Source organism: Ambystoma mexicanum, chromosome 10, assembly GCF_040938575.1.
Source record: "Ambystoma mexicanum isolate Mex_15411 chromosome 10, UKY_AmexF1_1, whole genome shotgun sequence".
Lineage (NCBI taxonomy): Eukaryota > Metazoa > Chordata > Amphibia > Caudata > Ambystomatidae > Ambystoma > Ambystoma mexicanum.
Genome location: NC_090932.1, coordinates 714730721 through 714753006, shown reverse-complemented (window position 1 = coordinate 714753006; position 22286 = coordinate 714730721).

Below are 22286 nucleotides of genomic sequence, written 5' to 3'. Positions count from 1 at the left end.
ATAAGATGAATGAGAGGTACTACTGGCATCATGGCTTTGCTGTGTCACAGACCTTTAAGGAGGAACCGGTAGACAGTAGAATACTATGGCAGACCTTTTCGAAAGCCACAGTGCATCTACCAAAATGAGACCAACGCACAAGTAGTTGTGGGAGAAAATTGGGGGAAAATCTGACACGTTTGTGAGAGGTTTGTCGGCCATGTTAAGCATGTGATGTTCACATGGTAAGGGTGTGCAGCCAGTGTGGGGATCTTCTTTACAAAAGATCCCTTCTGGCAGGAGTAGAGGCAGGGGACTCGGCCTGGGGATTTCAACGTTTCTGAAGTATGGTCTGGGCAACAGCTGTTTTGAATTCCTTCTGTGGTGAGCAACACAAACATCCAAAACATGGGAAGGTGATGGGCAAATGCCCAAAAAGCAGTAAAATATCATGCCCCTTATCAGAGGAGAATCTACTTCCTTGTAGAGCCGGGAATAGCCATACCACTGACATACAGTATAAACTTTGAGGACTGTTGGCAGAAATCAAGCAACTAATGGATGTCTTTTTATGGATCGCTGTGAACATTGATTATACATTGCTTGTGCCTAAGAACAACCACATCAAGCCTTAGAATCTTTAAGTGACATGCACATACATGCAACAACACACACACACATACACACGAGCTCAGAACTTTATTATTTTGTCTGAACATTAATATATGTTTTGATGAAATTGGATTCTTTCCAGACACACGAATCAATTATTCATTTTGAGTTTCATTGCAGGTCTCTCCCGCTCTGCCCTTTTTCAGGCAAATTATGAATGCCTGTCTTCTGTATTCGCCACAGTCATCAAAGGGCGTCCTCACGCAGGAAGTGTGAAACTTTCAAAGGGCTGACACATTCATTCAAGCTGCATTGATGACCCACAATCGAAATATAAAGGGACAGTGAAATTTATGGTTGTGAATGTCTGACAAATAAAATAAAACAAGGGTTCATGATTAATGGTCCTTCAAGCAAAGTGTGCTTTATAGGTTTAAAGCACACAGTCTATATTTTCGTTGCTAGTGGGGTGCTTTTTTCAGTTGTTCCGTTTCTGTGCCCGTGAAGCACTGTATCCACATCGTTACAAACACTGTTTCAGGAAACTCTCTTTCATGTACTGTTATGCACCATTTTTATTGAAAATGGTCCCTCTGGAAATGTCATTATGTTTTCAGTGGGCCTGACTGTTCTCCGCGCAGGGGGTCAAGATACACATAATTTACAAAGCAAATAAGCCTCTGCTCTCCGGGCCTTATTTCGAACAATGTAGACCTTGGCTTTTCTTGCACGTTTTCTGAAAGGTGCACGGGGCCTCCGTTTGTTCAGCGTATATAGGTCAGAGCGTCACAAACATCAATAAGATGTCTTTCTGGCCCTGATGAAGGCTAGGCTGGTAAACGTTTAGTGTTTGGGAATGTATGAGGGTGGCAGAGTTGTGTTACTTAGATCAAATATTTCTATTTTGATGAAACCAGTAACATTTGATGTTTGCTACGAGCTCAATATTTGTAATAACGCTTAGCTTGGATGTTAATGTGTGCAGCAAACATAAGAGGCTGATACGTTAGCTGTCAAACAATTAAAGCACATGCCGCCAAAGCTAAATAAAAATAAATAAATAATAATAATGATAATAATAACAATAATAATAGTAACAATAATAATAATAATAATAATAATAATAATAATAATAATAATAATAATAATAATCATCCATGGTGATCTTCTGACCATCGTATTATATTGTGCATACTTTTAACGCGACGTGGTTATGTCACCTTCGTACTCTTCCACTACAATTGGGCCTCCCCTCTGTTTTTTGCTATTCTGGAAACAGCGACAGAGTGAGATACTGTGTACACGTTTTCGAGGACTATCTATGTACTAGGTGGCTGCGTTCAATCTAATATTGTATAGAAAATATGAAAATGTACATGCTTCAGTTACCATGAAATACTGTCTCAATTTCAGCAAGGTTTATAGATCCAGACAGCCCTCTCCATGTTTGTAGTTGCCTAAATCCCATCAGCTTCCCCTAGACTGGATGTAACTAACTGCATCCTTTTTGAGAGCCCATTGTGTGACAGAGGTCACATATTATAACCTTATGCATGAAGTAAAACTTCGCCAAAATAACCGTTTTGTGTTTTCCATAATTCACTACATGCCAATGAGGGTGTTGAGGATGTGGAATGATGGGAAGTTCTTCTGTCTCTCATCAGCACCACCATTGTCTCAGAAATGGCCAAACAGCAAGTTAAATGTTTATAATATAATATTAGTATGTGTTCTTCTCCTTAGTTGATACTTGAAATAATCAATGATTAGCAGCAAGGATAGCTTAGGGGCAACGTGTCTGTCTTGTAAGCAAGATAACACAGCGCAACATAGGTTTGAATCCTGATCCTGCACTTTGAAACCACTTGCTGGAATTAAAGAAATGGTTCGCCCAAACATTTTTATTGCAAAAAAAGATGGGCAATAATAAAAAAAAATAGATTGGCACCTTTTTTTTTAAGTCCCTATGTAAAATTTTTAGCAAATGAAGCTCAAAATGTACAAAAGCAAGCACATGGTGGCACCCATTTTGTGAAATCGATGCCCGCCTGTGCTCGCTTTTGCTTTTGCGGCACTAATGAAGGAAACGCCAGCCAGCTGTAGTAAACAAAAAGCTACCACTGGGTGCCTTTTCCTTCATTGGTGCTGTTATTGCCTCCCTCTTCCCCTCGCGGGACACGGAAAGCACATCTGGTTTTACCAGGCGTGCGATCCGGGTCCCGCGATGGGAAGCTCGTAATCGGTGCTCCCGGAATGAAGGGGGCCAGTCCCATACCGGCCCCCTTCATTACGGGAGCGCCAGCCTTATAATGAGGCCCAATGTACCCAGAAAACTGTGCAATCGTCTCAAATGTCAGCACTAAATGCTAACTCACTACTTGTCATGACTCGACCTCCGTGGAAACTGTGGGATCAATGGAGGATGAAATGAGCCAACCTCGTTTCAGCTGAAATCAGTGTAGCGCACTAGTGCTCTGTGCTGACTTCACAATGACGTGTTTAAATGTGCGTCCGAACATGCACTCGGCGCGTCGCAACCCTGCTCTTTCCTACGGGTTTACACGCTGCTCGAGTGTTCCGCTTTCAGCTTGCTTCTCTCTTTCCTCTCATCTTCCCTGTACTCCTGTACCCGTCTCTCTCTTGGGCTCTTCTGCTTTCGAGCCTCTCCTCCTGCGTTCCACATAACACTCCTCCCGGTCCGGTGGCTTTTGCTTTCGGCTGCTTGTTCCTACCCTCCTTCGTTTGTTCCTTTCCTCTGCCCCACTACTTACCTTTAGTTTACCTACCTGAGATCACAGCGATTCCTGTGCCAGTTTGTTTGAACATCTGTCTCTGGTCCGTTTACTCACAATCACTGGTCCCAGTGCATTCTGTGTGTTGTAGTTTTTACGTTCTCCAAGGAATCCTACGGAATAAAAGGACACTATTACCTGGGCGTTCTGGATACAACCATCTGAAGGTCTACATCAGGGTCTTTCGGCAAAACTTTTCCCTGAAGTGGGGTGGACTCACTGGGGGCCCCTACTGCTGGCACATTGCCAATCGGCAGTGTGGCTTCCAGAGGAGCCTATCCTAAATCCTGCAAAGAAAAGCCTAACCACTCCTGGCGAGAACGAAGACATATACCTTCAGAAAGCTCTTCCGACGAAGAACCAGGTGAGGAGGCTGAGGAGGTGAGAGACTTGGAGGGTGATGCTTTAACTACTGTCAAGTCTGAGAGATTGCAACGCCAAAGGATGGCTAGCCTAGAAGCAGCAGTTGGTTAACGCTATACAAGGAATCAACATTGAGGTACAAAACCTCAAGACAGATAACGCTGCATTCAGAGCAGATAACACTGCTTTGAGACAACAGTTACTTCAGAGGGAGGAAGTCAGAGGTGACCTCCCTTCACTGCCACTATCTAGTGGCAAATATGACGGTAACCCTAAGAAGATCAAAGAGTACCTGGACGCATGTTTGGTATACTTTACCTTCCGTCCTAAAGCATTTGAACTTGATAAGGCTAAGGTTGGCTTTCTTATATCCAACATGGTGGGTAACACCCTAGCATGGGCCACTCCACTGGTGACAGCCTCTGATCCGGCGTTAAATGACTAAGATCAGTTTGTACAGCTGTTCCGTACTCGGTTTGAGAGGCCTGAAGCACAGTATTCTTCCTATGAGAATTTGTTGGACACCAGACAAGGAACGTCTGATGTACAAACATATGATTCCACGTTCCAAAGACTGGCGCAAGAAACCGGATGGCCGGATTCTGCTAAACAGACATTGTTTCGGAGGGGACTACAAGAGGAGATCAAGGATGAACTGGCTCGAATCGCCAGACCTTCCACATTTCAGGACTTGGTCACATTGGCCCTACAAATTGAGCATCGGCTTTCAGTAAGGCGAGCTGAGAAGACACGACCCAAGTCTTACCCTCTGTTGCTTCCTAGTCTTCAGATCCCTTCTGACACGGCACCCGTAACAGCCAGCTCCGAAGAACCCATGCAGATCGGATCAACCAGAGGACCTTTGACTGAAGTGGAAAGGAAGCGATGGAAGGACCTGAGTCTCTGTTTGTATTGTGGCTCAGATAGACATTTGCTTCGTGACTGCCCTGAAGTGCCACCCAGGAAGGCGGGAAACGACAAACCCCGACCCTGAGCAGGGACAAGGAAGGGGTTCAGACTGCTAATCCCTGTCTACCTAAACCTTTGGTTACCGTAGAAGCCTCCCATCATTTGATGGTGTTTAAGGTTCTACTCAAGTGGGAGAACCACCCCGGAGTGGAATGTCTTGCTATGCTAGACTGTGGGGTAGCCGGCAACTTTATGGACGACCAATGGGCAAGAACGCAATCAATACCGAGGAAAACAAAGATCCAGCCTATTCCCGTTGAGTGTGTCGATGGAACTCCTTTAACTTCAGGACCTATCATAGAGGAAACTCAGGAAGTATTGTTACAAATGCATTCCCATCAAGAACACTTGTGTTTTGATCTTATAAAGGCAGCACATTTCCCAGTTATACTGGGTATCCCTTGGCTTAGAAAGCACAATCCACTGATAGACTGGAAGGATAACAATGTGGATTTCCGGTCTGAGTATTGCCTGGGCTCTTGTTTCACACACACAGAAAGACCGATACCTATACTTAGTGTAAACCTCATACCCCCGCAATACAAAGAATATACAGATGTCTTTTTGGACATTCAACCTCGGCCTTTGCCTCCACACAGACCGGAAGATTGTAAGATAGAATTGCTGCCAGACGCAGTAGTTCCATTTGGGCGTATGTTCCATTTATCCCTCGAAGAAAAGGAAGCCTTAAGGGAGTACTTAAACACAAATCTCCAAAACGGATTGATCCAACCATCCACTTCCTCAGCGGGAGCATCGCTGTTCTTCATTCCCAAGAAAGGAACCACTGCACTTAGGCCCTGTATTGATTACAGGGGCCTCAATAGATCTACCATAAGAGACAGATATCCAATGCCTCTCATTAAGGATATCATGGAAGCCGTACAGGGGGCCAAATGGTTCACCAAACTTGATCTGAGGGGCGCTTATCACTTGCTTAGAATAACAAAAGTGGACGAGTGAAAGACAGCGTTTTGGACACCACTAGGGCATTATGAGTATCGTGCGATGCCCTTTGGTTTGGTCAACGCACCTGCTCAGTTCCAAAGATTCATGGACAAAGTCTTTGCAGATTTACTATTCACCTCGGTTATTGTATATTTGGATGATATCCTGGTTTACTCAAACACTCTGGAAACACACCGTCAACATGTCAGAGAGGTACTACAAAGACTCCGTCAAAATAACCTTCTTGCCAAATCAGAAAAATGCATATTTGAAGGCACTACTGTTCCATATTTAGGCTTTATCTTAAGCGCTACCCTAATTGAGATGGATCCACACAAAACCGAAGCTATTACCAAATGGCCCGTACCAGAGTCAGTCAAGGATGTACAACGTTTTTTAGGTTTAGCAAATTTTTACAGGAAGTTTATCAGTGGGTTTTCAGAAATGGTCTTACCCATCACAGCGGTACTAAAAAAAGGAGTGAAGTTCGTGTGGAGCCCAGAAACTGATCGAGCATTCAACCAACTCAAGGAAGCCTTTATCACGGCCCCTGTACTTAGACAACCTGATCAGACATTGCCTTTCATTCTTGAGACAGACGCCTCCTGTGGAGCTATAGGTGCTGCTCTTTTACAAAAAAAGGAAGACAATCTGGAACACTCCATTGCCTACTATTCAAAGACTCTGAATCCCAGTGAAAGGAACTATTCGGTTCTTGAAAAAGAACTTCTCGATATCAAAAGAGCCTGTGAGGAATGGAGGCATTTGTTACAAGGAGCCCAACATTCCTTTTGTGTTCGGACAGATCACAGAAATCTGAGTATACTACAACAAATGGAATGCCAAAATTCACGTCACGCAAGGTGGGCATATTTCTTTTCTCAGTTTGACTTTGAACTCACCTATGTACCTGGGAAGGACAACATACTAGAAGTTATGGAGAAGAATCAGGGAAATACACTGGACATGAGCTTATGTTATCTGGGAAGAGATTTATTGGCACCATCAATTTGTTCCTTCAACAAGTATATGAGGCTCAAAAAGACACCTCTATTACACAGAACGGATCATTAAACAAAAAAGGAAAATACTGGTTCAAAGAGAACCAATTGTACCTACCAACAAGATAATTCCAGTCCAGGGCTTTATCATGATGTCACGACACACCCACCGCAGGACACAAGGGTCAGACAGCCTCTCTGGAGTTGATCAGAAGACACTTTTGGTGGCCTACCATAGTCACTGATACCAAAGGTGATGTTTCTTCCTATCCCACGTGTGCACAGAACAAATACAGCACAGCCAAACCATTGGGCCTGTTACAACAAGAGGAACCTCCAACCGGGCCCTGGCAACATATTTCAATGGACTTCATTGTGGAGCTACCTGAATCAATGGGTCATACAGCCATTATGGCAGTAGTGGATTCATTCAGTATGCAGGCTCACTTCGCCGCTTTAAAAGGAACACCCTCGGCCTCAATCACTGCTGAAGTGTTCCTTCGAGAGATTGTCTGACTTCATGGAGTACCCCCTACTATTGTGTCTTATAGGGGAACACAATTCACTTAAAAGTTCTGGACTTCTCTTTGCAAACAACTACGCATTCAGCGAGCTATGTCTTCCGGAGTCCACCCCGAAAGCAATGGCCAAACAGAGCGTCTTAATGCTACACTTGAACAATACCTGAGATGCTTCTGTAACCAAGCTCAAGACAATTGGAACCAACTCCTGCCTGTCGCAGAATTCTCATACGACAACACCTTCAACTCTGCTATAGGGATGAGCCCATTCAATTGCACCTATGGATATCATCCCAGACACCTACCCTTCCCCGACATACGACCTACGAAGGTACCCACACTTGATCAGATCTTGAACGTCTTAAAGGACACCCATAAAAAGGCTTGCGAGGCTCTGGAAAACAGTCGGCAGAAGTACAAAAGACGGGCTGATCCTGAAACATGACCTAACCCTGAATGGCAGGTCGGAACCAAGGTTTGGCTCTCTACAAAATTTCTACCCCGGTGGGTCCATTCAGGAAAGTTTGCTCCAAGGTACATTGGTCCATTTTCCATAACAGAATGCATCCACCCCGTGGTGTTTAAGTTAGCAATGCCACAGTCCTTGAAAATATTCCATCCAGTGTTCCATTCTTCACTACTCAAGATATATATTCCTGATCCCTATCATAGGAGATACAAGAAGAAGGTCACAAGAACTATCCTTCCGCAAGAATATGAAGTTTCCTGTATTCTGGACTCCAGATACAAGAATGGAACGTTACAATACCTTATCCTCTGAAAGGGATATCCTTGGTCAGAAAGGAACTGGGAACCAGCTGGAAATCTTAAGGCCTCCCGGCTTCTACGCATTTTTCATAAATTGCACCCAGGGGAACCAGGAGGAGTGCCATCGAAAAGGGGTCATACTGTCACGACTCGACTTCCGTGGAAACTGTGAGATCAATGGAGGATGAAATGAGCCAACCTCGTTTCAGCTGAAGTCAGTGTAGCGCACTAGTGCTCTGTGCTGACTTCACAATGACGTGTTTAAATGTGCGTCGGAACATGCACTCGGCGCGTTGCAACCCTGCTCGTTCCTACGGGTTTACACGCTGCTCGAGTGTTCTGCTTTCAGCTTGCTTCTCTCTTTCCTCTCCTCCTCCCTGTACTCCCGTACCCGTCTCTCTCTTGGGCTCTTCTGCTTTCGTGCCTCTCCTCCCGCGTTCCACATAATGCTCCTCCCGGTCCGGTGGCTTTTGCTTTCGGCTGCTTGTTCCTACCCTCCTTCGTTTGTTCCTTTCCTCTGCCCCACTACTTACCTTTAGTTTACCTACCTGAGATCATGGCGATTCCTGTGCCAGTTTGTTTGATCATCTGTCTCCGGTCTGTTTACTCGCAATCACCAGTCCCAGTGCATTCTGGGTGTTGTAGTTTTTACGTTCTTTAAGGAATCCTCCAGAATAAAAGGACACTATTACCTGGGCGTTCTGGATACATCCATCTGAAGGTCTACATCAGGGTTTTTCGGCAAAGCTTTTCCCTGAAGTGGGGTGGACTCACTGGGGGCCCCTACTGCCGGCACATTGCCAATCGGCAGTGTGGCTTCCAGAGGAGCCTATCCTAAAACCTGCAAAGAAAAGTCTAACCACTCCTGGCGAGAACGAAGACATATACCTTCAGAAAGCTCATCCGAAGAAGAGCCAGGTGAGGAGGCTGAGAAGGTAGGAGACTTGAAGGGTGACGCTTTAACTACTGTCAAGTCTGAGACTACTGCTCTGACTGTTTCAACTTTCATCCTCCATCACATCTACACCCACTCAACTCCCCCTAACTAAATATTCGTCCGTCCCCCAGCTTGCTCTCAGGATTTACACCTCCCTAATTCAAACAATAAACCAATTGGCGGCCTAAAGTGCATTCTGATGAATGCATGATCCATCGCCACAATGTGCCACAAATTTTGCAACCTTATGACTTCAGGGACCATGATATCCTCTTCATCACGGAAACTCGGTTCTCCCTAGACTTCCGTCCCATTGCACATGAAGCCCTCCCCCAGGCTATAATCTCATTGAAGATAACAGGAAAAGCAGCGCAGGTGGCATTGCCATCCTCCACAAACCTCTCCACTCCATCACGCACTCTGAGGAACAGGTGTGCAACGCAGACTCCTGGTAACATTTCTCGGGTTCCTAGTGATAGCATCGAAGGTCAAAGCATCGACAAACCATAGCATTGACACCAAAGCATAAAAAAAAACATCAAATGCATTTTTGTTTTTATATGGGGGGGTTCCCCCAATGGGTTCCCCCAATCCCTCTTTTTAATGGTTTAAAACACATTTGTACTAAACTTAACCTTTTACCATTGAAAAAATGCATTCAATGTTTTTTTCGATGCTTTTTGTTCAATGGTATGGTTTGTCAATGCTTTGTTTTAGATGCAATGACTGATTACCATTTCTGGTCACCCCCCTCACATACCCATAGATGCATGCTCATTTATATACCCCCAGGATACAATATAGGCTTCACAGAATCCCTTAGTGACTCCATAGCAGCCATAAAAACATCCAACTGCAAAGGGGATGCCTGCCCAGCACTTGATTTTTCAACCCTGTGCTCCCACCCTGGCACCAATCATTATAAGCTTTGTCAATGCCTCTTTCCTAACTAATGAAGTCTCGCCCAACATTAAATCAGTACAGACCACCCCACTCCACAAAAGACCCACCCTCAATCCTACCGCCCCTACCAACTACCGGCCAATCACCACAGTTACCTTTCTTCTCAGGATCCTGGACTGGATGGCCGACAGTGCAGCATTTTATAGAACTCAACCACCTGTTGGGTAAGAGACAATCAGGCTTCCGTCGAAAACACAGTGCAGAGACTGCCCTGTTGGATCTCAAAAATCATATCAACATCATCAAGGACTCAGGCCATCTCGGTATACTCCTCCTCTTAGACCTATCTGCGGCCTATGACTTAGTTGACCATGCACACTTTGCCAGCACCTAAGCCAGCATTTCCATTTTTCTCCAGATTACACTCCTTCTTCAGTGAACGGACTACTAGAGTGTTTATAGGTGTAATATCATGTCATCCTTTCAGCACTGGGGGTCCTCGCGAGCCTCTCATGATGAAAGGGTGAATGGAATGTAATGACGGCGGCGGAGAATGCGAGCTTCAAACTAGTTTGTCCGTTACTGCCTCAGCTGTGGGGCCTGATCGCATATACTAAACCTGCCGTAGAAATAAATATAAATCTACCTTACCCTAGCTGTCTCCTCGCCTAATTCGACCACTTCAAGTGGCGACGAGGATTAATTCAGGCCCCACCGCCCCATTTCACGACAGCGCTGCTGCTAGCAGCTGCATAATCTGCAATTCCCCGCGGGACTCCTACATATCTTTACGAGCCTAGAGCAGGCCTCGCAGCCACTTCGGAAGCCGTGGCTGGGCCGCTCCGCTCCAACAATCAGCTGCTACATGAGCGTGTAGCAGGCCACCCGCTTCGGAAGCCGTGGTTGGGCCGCTCCGCTCCAATGATCAGCTGCTACATGAGCGTGTAGCAGGCCACGCAGCTGTATCATAAGCTGTGGCCGCTCCACTCCAACTGATCCTGCCTCTGCAATCCACAACGCCGGAGCGTTAATCAAGTGAGTGCCGTGCTGACTCTGTCTGTGTCCCCTGCACTTGTTGCGTGTTGTTTTCCTTCCGTGTGGAAACCCATGGACACGCCCATTTCCTGCATCTGATTTTACTGTATTACATGTTATACAAGTGCAGAAATATACACAGGAACAAGCAGAAAATACAATATTCATATTTGCACTGCATTACTTCAAAAGAAAAAAAAAATAAATACAATTGGGGCAGTACAAAACACCAGGCTGGACATATATCTTGGTGCCCTGTGTTATATGGACAATAATATTGTGTGAAAAATAAGAGGACAAGTCCTACTGTTAATTTTAGTCATCTACTACTCCTCGGTAGTTTTCTCCACTATCACCATGTCCTTCAACAGTGTGCCACCACCAATGTTTTTTTTGTCAGATGTTGGTGACCCAGTCATTCCATGGAAAAGGTGGATAAAATCATTCGAACATTATGCCGGTGTTGTATGTGGTCAAAATTGTAGCGTGGAAAAAAGGAAATCTCTGTTGATGCACTGTCTGGGCCCAGCAGGGCAGGAGAAATTTGAAGATCTGCCAGATCTGCCTTCTGATGAAGATATTGACCTCAATGAGTATGAACGTTCAGTGAAGAAAATGGGAAAACACTATGAAAAAAATTGAGTACCATTTTGGAACGGTATAAGTTTGGCAAAAGGACTCAAGGAGAAAGTGAAAGTGTAGAACAATATATTACCAATTTGAGGAAATTAGCTAAAACATTCAATTTCAATACCCAACTAGATGAGAGATTAAGAGACCAATTCATGTCGGAATGTAGGAGTAGTAAAGTAAGAGAGAGGTTATGGGCTGAAGATAATCCCAATTTAGACACAGTTTTGCGAGTAGCCAAGGAAGTAGAGCACACTGAGAAATGTGTCAAGGAATTAGAGAGCAGAATGCAAACTGTTGAAATTAAACATGAAACTTTGAGAGATAAAGGCAATATGCCCACTTCATCCAAGAACAATGAGTGTATAGCTCTGGTGACAGAAAATGTCAATAGGAGATACAAGTCAGAAAGGAATAGCAGATTACCTTACAATGATGATAAAAGAAAAAAATCAAGCCTTAGAGTCAATAATGGTGATGTAAAAAGGAAGAGTCCACGCAGACGAGGAGATGACTCCAGAAGGAAGAATACCGGGAGATGTTTCAGATGTGATAGCACAGACCATTGGGCGGACAACCCAGAATGTCCCGCTCTAAAGACCATATGTGGTAAATGTAAGGGTAAGGGACATTATGCCAGATGTTGCAGGATGCAGAACACCTCTACTAATTGGATAGGAGATGATGGGTGTAGTGATGACGATGGAGAAGAATGTGTGTTTGTTATAACAGCTGAAGAAAATGAGCAAGAAATGGAAAGCCCCAAAGCTACAGTGTGTGTTGATGGAACCGACATGCAAATGATGATTGATTCAGGGGCCAAGTATACCCTAATACCACAGAGTCTGTGGGACAAGAAGAAACACAACTACTTGCATGAACCAGACATAAAACCCAGAGCATATGGAGGTGTTAAGATAGATGTCATTGGATGGTTCTGGGGAGCACTCAAATTCAAGGAAAGGAAGGCCAATGGAAAAATATACATAACCAAAGGGGGAAGAACACCTTTGTTGAGCTGGACTCACCAGAGCAAACTCAAGGTGAAATTAGATGCTGCATCTGATGAGTCGGTATACTCAGTTGAAAGTGATTTTGGGAGAATCCAAGAAATCAAAGAGATCACTAGTAATGGTGACATGATAAAGGAAGTTTTCAGAAAAGAGATTGGATGCCTACATGGATTTGTCCATAAGATCAACATGAAGCCAGGACATACTCCTGTGGCGCAGAAGATGCGCAACATTCCACTTTCTATGAGAGAAGAGGTAAGAAAGGAGATCAAATTATTGGAGGATCAGAAGATCATTGAAAGAATAGACGCCAGTGAATGGGTTTCACCTTTGGTAGTGTTAAGAAAAAAAATCTGGAAAACTGAGAATATGTGTGGACATGAGAGAATTAAATAAAAGTGTAATTCCAGACAGACATCCACTCCCTAATATACAAGAGATCGTGTCCACCATCGGGCCTTCGAAATATTTTTCTACTCTTGATCTAACATCGGCTTACCATCAAGTTAAATTGCATAAAGAATAAAAAAAAAATGAGAGCATTCATGACACCAGATGGATTATACCAATACAGAAGAATGCCTTTTGGGCTAGTGTCAGCTGCTTCCGTTTTTCAAAGGATTATGCACAATCTGTTTGAAAATGAGGAAGGAATTGTGTGTTTCCAAGATGACATTTTAGTGCATGGCATTGATCAAAAAGTACATAATGAAAGGTTACACTGTGTTTATAAGAAATTATATGAAGCTAGAATGACTCTCAGTAGAGACAAATGTAACATCAATCGCAGTGAGATTGAATATCTGGGACATACCATTTCTGCTGAAGGCATAAGGCCAAAGAAACAACTAGCTGATGCCATAGTGAACATGCCTAGACCCAAAACAAAGGAAGAAGTACGTACATTCATTGGGATGGCAGAGTACTATTCGAAGTTTATAAAGGGTTTTGCTGTGCATACAGTTCCACTTCGTGAACTGTTAAAAAAGAAAACATTTGAATGGGATGTAGAATGTGAAGAAGAATTTGAAAATATCAAGTCAGAATTGAACAAGGCACCATCGTTAAAGAAATTCAAGAGTGGTATTAAGACTGTAATTACAACAGATGATAGCAACTTGGGCTTAGGCGCTGTCGTGACCCAGGAAGTTGACGGGAAAGAAGTCTTAATTGCTTTTGCATCAAGGTTGTTAAAAGGTGCAGAAAAGTCATACGCTGCAATAGAGAAAGAAATTTTGGCAATCAAATGGGCAACAGAGAAATTCAGGAATTTTATCTGGGGAGTGGAGGTGGAAATTCGCACTGACCATAAACCGTTAATACATGTTATTATGAATAAAGGATTGGATAATGTGTCAAACAGAATCAAGAGATGGGTCATACTTTTACAAGAATATAACTGTAATGTACGATATGTACCAGGAGTGAAAAATCGTGCTGTCACGTCTCACTAACAACTCTGAGACAGACGATGGAAGTGAAGTGAATTCAGAACTTATCTTGAATATAGAAACGCTATCCATATCTAAAACAGAATGGGAGGAAGCAGAAAATAAAGATGAAGATATGGGTCGATTGAGACAAATTATTCAAAGCAGTGAGAACCTTAGGAAGACTAAGTTCGAAGAATGTAATCTCATGGAATATTGGAGAGTTGCAGATGAACTCAATGTGATGAATGACAGAGTTATGAGAGGAGATCGAATAATTCCACCTGTGACTTTACGACAAAAGATCATTGAATTGGGTCACGAAGGACATCAAGGAATAGTGAAGACCAAACAGAGAATACGTGATGATTATTGGTGGCCAGGATGCGATTTGCAGATCAGGAGAACCATCAGAGATTGTATCCTTTGTAATGAGAGTGACAGAGTGTGTGTGGGTGCAAAATACCCAATAGTAATAACAAGTATTCCAGGAAAAGTCTGGGATGAAGTAGGCATGGATATACTAGGGCCTATTTATTGTGATGGTAAGCAGAAATTTTGTTTAGTGGTCATTGATCTGTTGACCAGATGGGTAGAAGTTTCAATTAAACCTAACATGAATGCAAGGATGATTATAGATTTCATGTCGGAAATATGTGCTAGAGAAGGTTTCCCGAGGAGCATATTAACGGACAATGGTGTCCAATTTAGATCAAAAGAAATGGAAAAGTTCTGTACTGAAAACTCTATTGTGCATAAAAGGAGTGCAATATACCACCCGCAAACAAATGGAGTAGTTGAGAGATTCAACAAAATACTCAAGGACGCCATTCGTTGGGCCTGGGCTAATGATCTCAACTGGGAAGAAGCGGTAAAAGGAAAAATAATTGCTCATCGCTTCACGCCTCATAGTACTACTGGGTTATCTCCTTTTGAGTTGAGTAGAGGACGTAGAGCAAACACCAAATTGTCTCCATCCTGGTTGGGGAGGGAGATGGTTGTTAGGAAAGACTTTGGAGAAGTAGTGGAGAATATTAGGAACAGACAGATAAGGACAAAACAGCTCATGACAGTCATGTGAAAAAGGACAAAGGTAATGAAGATCCCAAAGTAGGAAGTCTGGTGAGAATTAAACTACCCCCAGTGATGAGAGATGGACCTTGCAAATGGTCCAAGCCAGTGAGTGTGATTGAAGTTTACAAACATGCAGTGAGAGTACAAGATGGAAGAGTCTGGAATATGGAGAGGGTATGTGTGATCAAACCATGCAAAAATGTGATAAAAAATGAGCCGATACACGAAGGACAAGCAAGTTGTAAGGGGAATGAGAATGTGGAGGAGAATGATAGGCATGTGAGACCTATGTTGGATTGCATGGAGGAACGGGTGAGGACTACATCGAATAGGAATGCATTGTCGAAATTTTCCTTGCCAAGAATAAAATCAGATCTTTCACGAGTGTCAAGAACAGGAAGGATAATCCGCAAACCGGACCATTTGGAAGACTTTATTTAAGGGCATGGAAGATACTGAAGAAACCCATTAGACTGTTTTGAATTACAATAGGTTAAGGAGGGGAGATGTGTAATATCATGTCATCCTTTCATCACTGTGGGTCCTCGCGAGCCTCTCGTGATGAAAGGGTGAATGGAATGTAATGACAGCGGCGGAGAATGCGAGCTTCAAACTAGTTTGTCCGTTACTGCCTCAGCTGTGGGGCCTGATCGCATATACTAAACCTGCCGTAAAAATAAATATAAATCTACCTTACCCTAGCTGTCTCCTCGCCTAATTCGACCACTTCAATAGGGGAAGCGGCCGCCAACATCATTTGAAGCCCTCTTGGTGTGCTGGAGGGATACTGTCTCTAACCCACACTCTACAATTCTTACACCAAGCCTCTCTTCAACCTCTTGGACTCCCTGGGTGACATCTACACCAACATTTCAGATGACTCATTCCCATCACAGGCAACTTCTCTCATGACACCAATCCCATCAATTCTGTCCACAGCACCATCCAAAACTGGATGATCACACATAACTTGTGCTTGAAAGTTGAGAAACCGAGCTCCTCATAGTCAGCTCTCCCTACTGCTTAAATAACCTAGACCCTCCTTCTGCTCCATTTGCATAGAATTTACAAGTATCATAACACTGGGGGTACATCTTGAAGCCGAGCTGATCATGACAAAACACATAAATGCGCTGCCATCTTCCACGGCCTACAGAGCTCGGCTTATCTCACTGAGCAGGCAATTTCTGATGCCAGCCAACTGCCTCACCCTTGCACGTGTGCTAATCCTACCTAAATTGTTCTACTGCAAAGTGCTCCTTATGGCACCTTGCAGCTACTGCAGAACAAAGCACTGCTGGGGCTCAAGCGTACTGACCACATCTCTGCCACCAGAAGAGAGGTACACTGGCTGCCAGTAAAAGCATGTATCGAGTTCAAAACTCTCTCCCTCACACACACATGCATCTATAAAGCAGCACCCACTTACCTCAATGACACACTTACCCAAACACACGCAGTTAGAGTCCTTAGATCTGACGCCAGTATCTCTTTGGTCACCCCCCACTTCAGGAACAAAACTGCTGGTGGCTCTAGCTTTAGGGTCAACTCACCCACCCTCTGGAACACCCTCCCGATGAGCATAAGAAATAAGCAATCGTATCATGTATCCAAAAAAAGGTAAACATGGCTTGTCTATACGTTTGACTATGTATGTCTGTCTGTAACCAATAACTGCATATGTGACGAATGCTGTGATATCCCAGGGTCTGGGAGTTTTATAAATGTGATAAATAAAATAAATACATAAAGGTCTCCCACCCCCTCCTCGCAATACTAGGGGACATCAATATCTGGTTTGGCATTCCACACAAGCCAATGACATGATCCCTACTGGACAACTTGAAAACCCTACATCTAGCACAATTTGTGTCAAGCACTACACACTCTGCATGTCACACCCTTGATGCAAAATTTAGCTAACCCGACCTCATCACCTCATTGCCACCCCACCCTCTCATCTGGTCTGACCATGCAGCCTTCTCCTTCAATGTTTCCATAAACCACCCTCCCACCCCCAGTTGCCCCGGTGCCTTCTGCCCACTCTCCTCAGGGAAGGAAGTCAAAGTAATTCCTGATCTTGCAGAATCCCTTCTGGCCTGCCTGACCTCATTACCCCTCCACTCCGATCAGATCTCCATCACCCTCTTTAATCTCTGTTCTCTGAAGCCCTCAGCCTCCTATCCCATTCAGATCTTTCTCTAATAGACTAGGTCTCGCCCCCAAATTGTTCATCACTGCCCTTAAAGCACTCAAATCGCAGAACCACACCATAGAACGAAGATGGTGCAGAGACACCCCTCCCTCAAACAGACTAGCATACACAACCCAGCTTAGGCCTTAACGGGCAGAAATACACAAAGCCAAAAAAACATATTACTGTAATAGAATCAACAATGCGCCTAACCACTCCAGGGAACTCCACAAGCTGAATTCTATTCACCAGCATGCCCCGCCACCACCCCCATCCATACACAAACTCTTTGCGACTCTCCTCACAGATCACTTCAACAACATAGGCCTAAAGTGGAACACCAGCACTGCCTTGAAAACAGCATTGCTCATTCCTCCCTCACCTATGACCTCAATTGGGACATCATAAGCGCTACATCATTTCAATAAACATAAACATAACATTACTGCTTTGCACCCACCTCAGCTCTTCTCATCTTTCACTCCTCTCTCCCACCTTGAATTCACCAAGCTTCTAACAGCCACATCTCAGGATCCCCCGCAGACTCAAGCCCCCCTCCCTACTTAAAGATATCCTGATATCCATCTGCGCTGTAGACTTGACAAGATCCATCATCAACACATCTCTCATCTTTGGCATTTTCCCAGCAGAATTCTAAACCTAATACATCAAGCATCTCCTCAAAAAGCCCACTCTTGACCCCCTCATGCTAACCAATTGCAGACCCATCTCAAGCAACAAATTCATAGTTAAACTGACTGACAGAGCAGCATATTCACAACTATGCCATTTCACAGAATTGAGTCAGATACTCAACCTCACCCAATCCAGCAACAGACCCCAATGAGGAACTGGATAATGCCCAGTCTTCATTTGGTATGATCTTAAAAGACACACAGACTCAGAATGCTGTGCCACCCTAATCCTACTGGACCTCTCAGCAGCCTTGGACACCATTCACCACCCCACACTCACAGATAGACTTCACACTCTCGGAATAAGGGACTCAGCCATGAAGTGGAATTTGTCCTTCCTCAGCAACAGATCCTAACTAGTACACTGCCTCCTTTCTACTCTACCCCCGACCCATTCTCCCACAGTGTGCGCAGGGTGCCTCTCTCTCCCCACTGCTCTTTAACCTCTACCTGTAACCCCTTCAAGCACTCATCCATTCCCATGTCCTAACCTGCTACAACTACACAGACGACAACCAAATAGTCTTCAAAATCCCAAAGGACCCCTCTGCCTCAACCCCCAATCTTGCAAAATTCCTCTCAGAAATTGAGCACTGGATGACTGTCAACCACCTCATACTCAACACAGGCAAAACTGAGATAATGTTCTATATGAAGACTGTGTTCTTTCCCCGACCCACCCAATAGCCACTGTTTCTAGGCCCTCTGCCCACCTCCTCCAACAGGATAAAACACATTGGATGCATCATGGATGCAGACCTGACCATCTCACATAACATCAACTCAGTGACAAAAAGATTTTACTTACACATTCTCATTCTCCACCACCTATTTACTTACCTGACCTTCGCTCACAGAGTCTGTGCAATGATGGCTATCATCTTATACCAATGCCCTATACCTGGGAGCCACTGCATCAAAGCTAAGTAAACTCCAATGGATACAAATCACTGCCAGTAGGCTCAGCTTTGCCCCTAAGGAACACATCTCACCCACCATCTGCAACCTTCACTGGCTCCTTATAGGATGACGAGCCATCTTCAAGGCAATGTGTATCACCCACCAGCACTCCACAACAAAGGGCCGGAATACCTTCCGCACAAACTCACTAAATACAGGCCTAACAGAAACCTCCAAACAGGCACAACACTTCCCATCATAACTTTGAAAACATATACAAGAATAGGAGGCTTATCTTTCTAAGTACAAGGCCCATATGGTGGGCCATATGGAAATTGATCCCTTTAACCATCCATAGCATAGAAGATCAACCAGCCCTTATAAAGGCTCTCAAAACCTGTCTCTTTCATTCAACACCCTTACAAACTCAGCCCTAACTCCTTGAAGAGTCTCTCTCATGCCTTAAAGGAACTCCTGAGGAGTCAAGGAAGGGGGACACATCACCCCCCTCTGAAGGATACAATTAGTGTTTATCTTTGCACCGTGGGTGTCTCTGACCTCGGCTTCTCTCCTGGGGGATGGAAATGGGAATTAGCTTGGTCTGTGCAAAATGTAGCCACAGCTCAACATCTAGGCCTGTATTCTATTCTGTTAACTGTGTACTAGGCCTTACCATCCAAAATGGCGGTACCCTTGCCATGTTAACACACTGACTGTGCTCCTACCACAGTATTTTTCTGACTCCGTCATCCACCTGCTTCAGCTCTTTCCTTGCACTTCAATAAAGATCATAACTTTAAATTCAACAGCTAAACATGGGGTCTTTACACTGCCCCATCTATAACCCTGCAACTGCAATGTTAGTATAATTGTTGCTCCTTCTGTGTTGGATTATGTGGGTATCTAACATGTGTCAAAACTAACTAAAAAAAGGAAGTATGCAATCACAATCACATGCTCTAACTGAAGTGCAGTGAGCTCAATTTGAATGCATGTTCCCGAAGACTAAAGGCTGATGAAACAGAAAGTACAGTTAGTGAGGAAATCATAGAAAGAAGAGGCTACAAATGATGAATATAGAAGGTAGAACAGCATTTAAAGTATACACGTACATTTTTAATAGTGTGGCAGAGGGACCCAGGGGCGTATGGGAAATAGCATACCAGATAGAGAAAATAGTTCCCTGTTCACAATCACATACTCTAAAGTGTGGTGAGTGTAGTGTGAATTAATGTTCCCGAATTCAGTAGGCTGTCCACATATAAAATACATATAATAAAGAAATCAAAGAAACAAGAGGCTAAACACGTTCAGCAGTAACATTTCAATAGAATTGAGACCATAAACTGGCACAGATTGGTCGGTACCGTTTGTGTTTCCGGAAGCGAATAAAAACTCAACGATGCAAGATTGTTGTGAATGCATGTCTAACAAAACAGGCGTGCAGGGAGGGGACCCAAAGTGCTGATGGTAAATGTCCCAGACAGAGAAAGAAGTTCATTTTCACAATCACATTCTCTAACTAAACTGTGTTGAGTGCAATACGTGCAATAAGAACACATTTTCCTTAAACTAAAAGGCACAGCAGGCAAAGCACAGTTAATAATACAATTAAAGGAAGAACGGGCTAAAGGAAATAAAGGAAATAAAAAGACTATTAAACAAGCATCCTGCACATATACATGACCGGGCGCAGACTGTAGCATATTGTCCATATTTTTATATTACAATCAAACTTGCTGACACAATTCTAACAACAATGTTTGGGGGCAGAATTAAAATGTAGTCCAAGACAGAGAAAACAAGTCTGCATTCACAGTTACATTCTCTAACTAAAGTGTGCTGAGCTCCATTAGGATTGCTGTTCAAGGAACACTTCACCAAGAAATGAGGACCATAAACTACACGGCGATCCAGCCCTCGGTGTTCAACTCGTTTTTATTTTACAGGTTACTGTTGATTTCTAGCTATGTTCTTGCTATAGAAATGACCTACATACATACCAATCTTCATACACATCTATATTTCAGAACTCAAATGAGACTGGCTATTGTTGGTATGCAAGGGGAATAGGACAAAACAAATGCCATCCCTCTATCATATTCAGAGGACTTTCCAAATCCCTACTCCAGGCTTCTCTCTCTCCTTGTTCGACCACTACAGATCGGTAAGTGCTACTGTCTAGAATACTAACTGCCGAATTTATGGCTTGAAGGCCTCAGCCTTCTCTTGGCCTCTCTCTCAGGGTTTTTGTAGGTGACATTTATCTTAACGTTGCAGGAATATCTGGGTCTGTGTCCCTCCTTCCTCCCCCACTCTATGCATTCTAACCCTCTCTTTCACTCTTTCTGTTCCTCCGATGTTCACATGACTCCCTCCTACTCTCTGTTTCTTTCTCTGTCTCTCTTTCTGTCTTTCTCTCTCTCTCTATCTCTCTCTCTCTCCCTATAATTGTCTCTCCCTACTACTCTCTATTCTCCTCTCTCCATTCTCCACTCCCCTCTCCACTCTAATCTCCACACCCTCTACTCTTTACTCTCCACTACATTGTCTACTATCTACTCTGCATTCCCCTCTAATCTCCACTACTCACACCTATACTCTCTTCCCACTTAAATTCAGGCTTATTTGACTCTCTCATCTCACTCAATTATTCTCCCACTTTGTCACTTAGGCTCTAACCTCTCACTCTCCTTCCACACACTCTCACACAAAAGTAGCACTATCTCTCACAAACCAACACCTCATCTTTAACACGCTCACTTTCAATCTCTTGCATGCTTTGCTCCACCAACCTTACTTGGTCTCTTGGTACTACTCTTCTCTTCTTAGCCGAACCCAACCAACACCTCCCTGCTCTACCTGCTTCACGGCATTGCAAGCACTCCTCAAAATGCTGCTCCAAGGTTCCGATATCCCTCACATAGCCTCCATGTGAAAGCCTGCCTTGTGTACTGCTTTACTAATAGCCTGGCAAAACACACAAATAAAAAGGAAGAGAGCTGTGCCTAATATACTGGTTTGAAAGTCCTTTAGAATATTTTAGGGTTCTAATTGGCTGCACAAACTTGATGAATCCGCCTGAAAGGGTGGCGTTTTTGGACAAACTCGACAAATAAACCTTGTTATTATGTCCTGAAGTTTTAGGCTCCTGTTAAGGTGACAAATCATCAGAAGAGAGCCAGGGGGCTGCCAATGGTTCACCTGAAGTTGGTTGGTGCCAGAATACCGTTCCATTCACGTGCTAGGGATGAATCTTCTCTGAAAGCTTGTTCTGTTACTGTGGGTCATTATTGTACATTTATCCGGCCCGACCCTGAACACAACCACGTCTTCCCAGAGCCAAATCAACACCACTGTAAATAGCCAATCTGAAATCAACTCCAATGCGATCGCGCAAAGCAGCATACATAACGATGCAAAAGCATGTGGAAAGATGCCCTTCACACATGCTCCACCAACACAATCAACGATACATGTGACTTACAACATAAACATGTTGGTTGTACCACAAGAAATTGA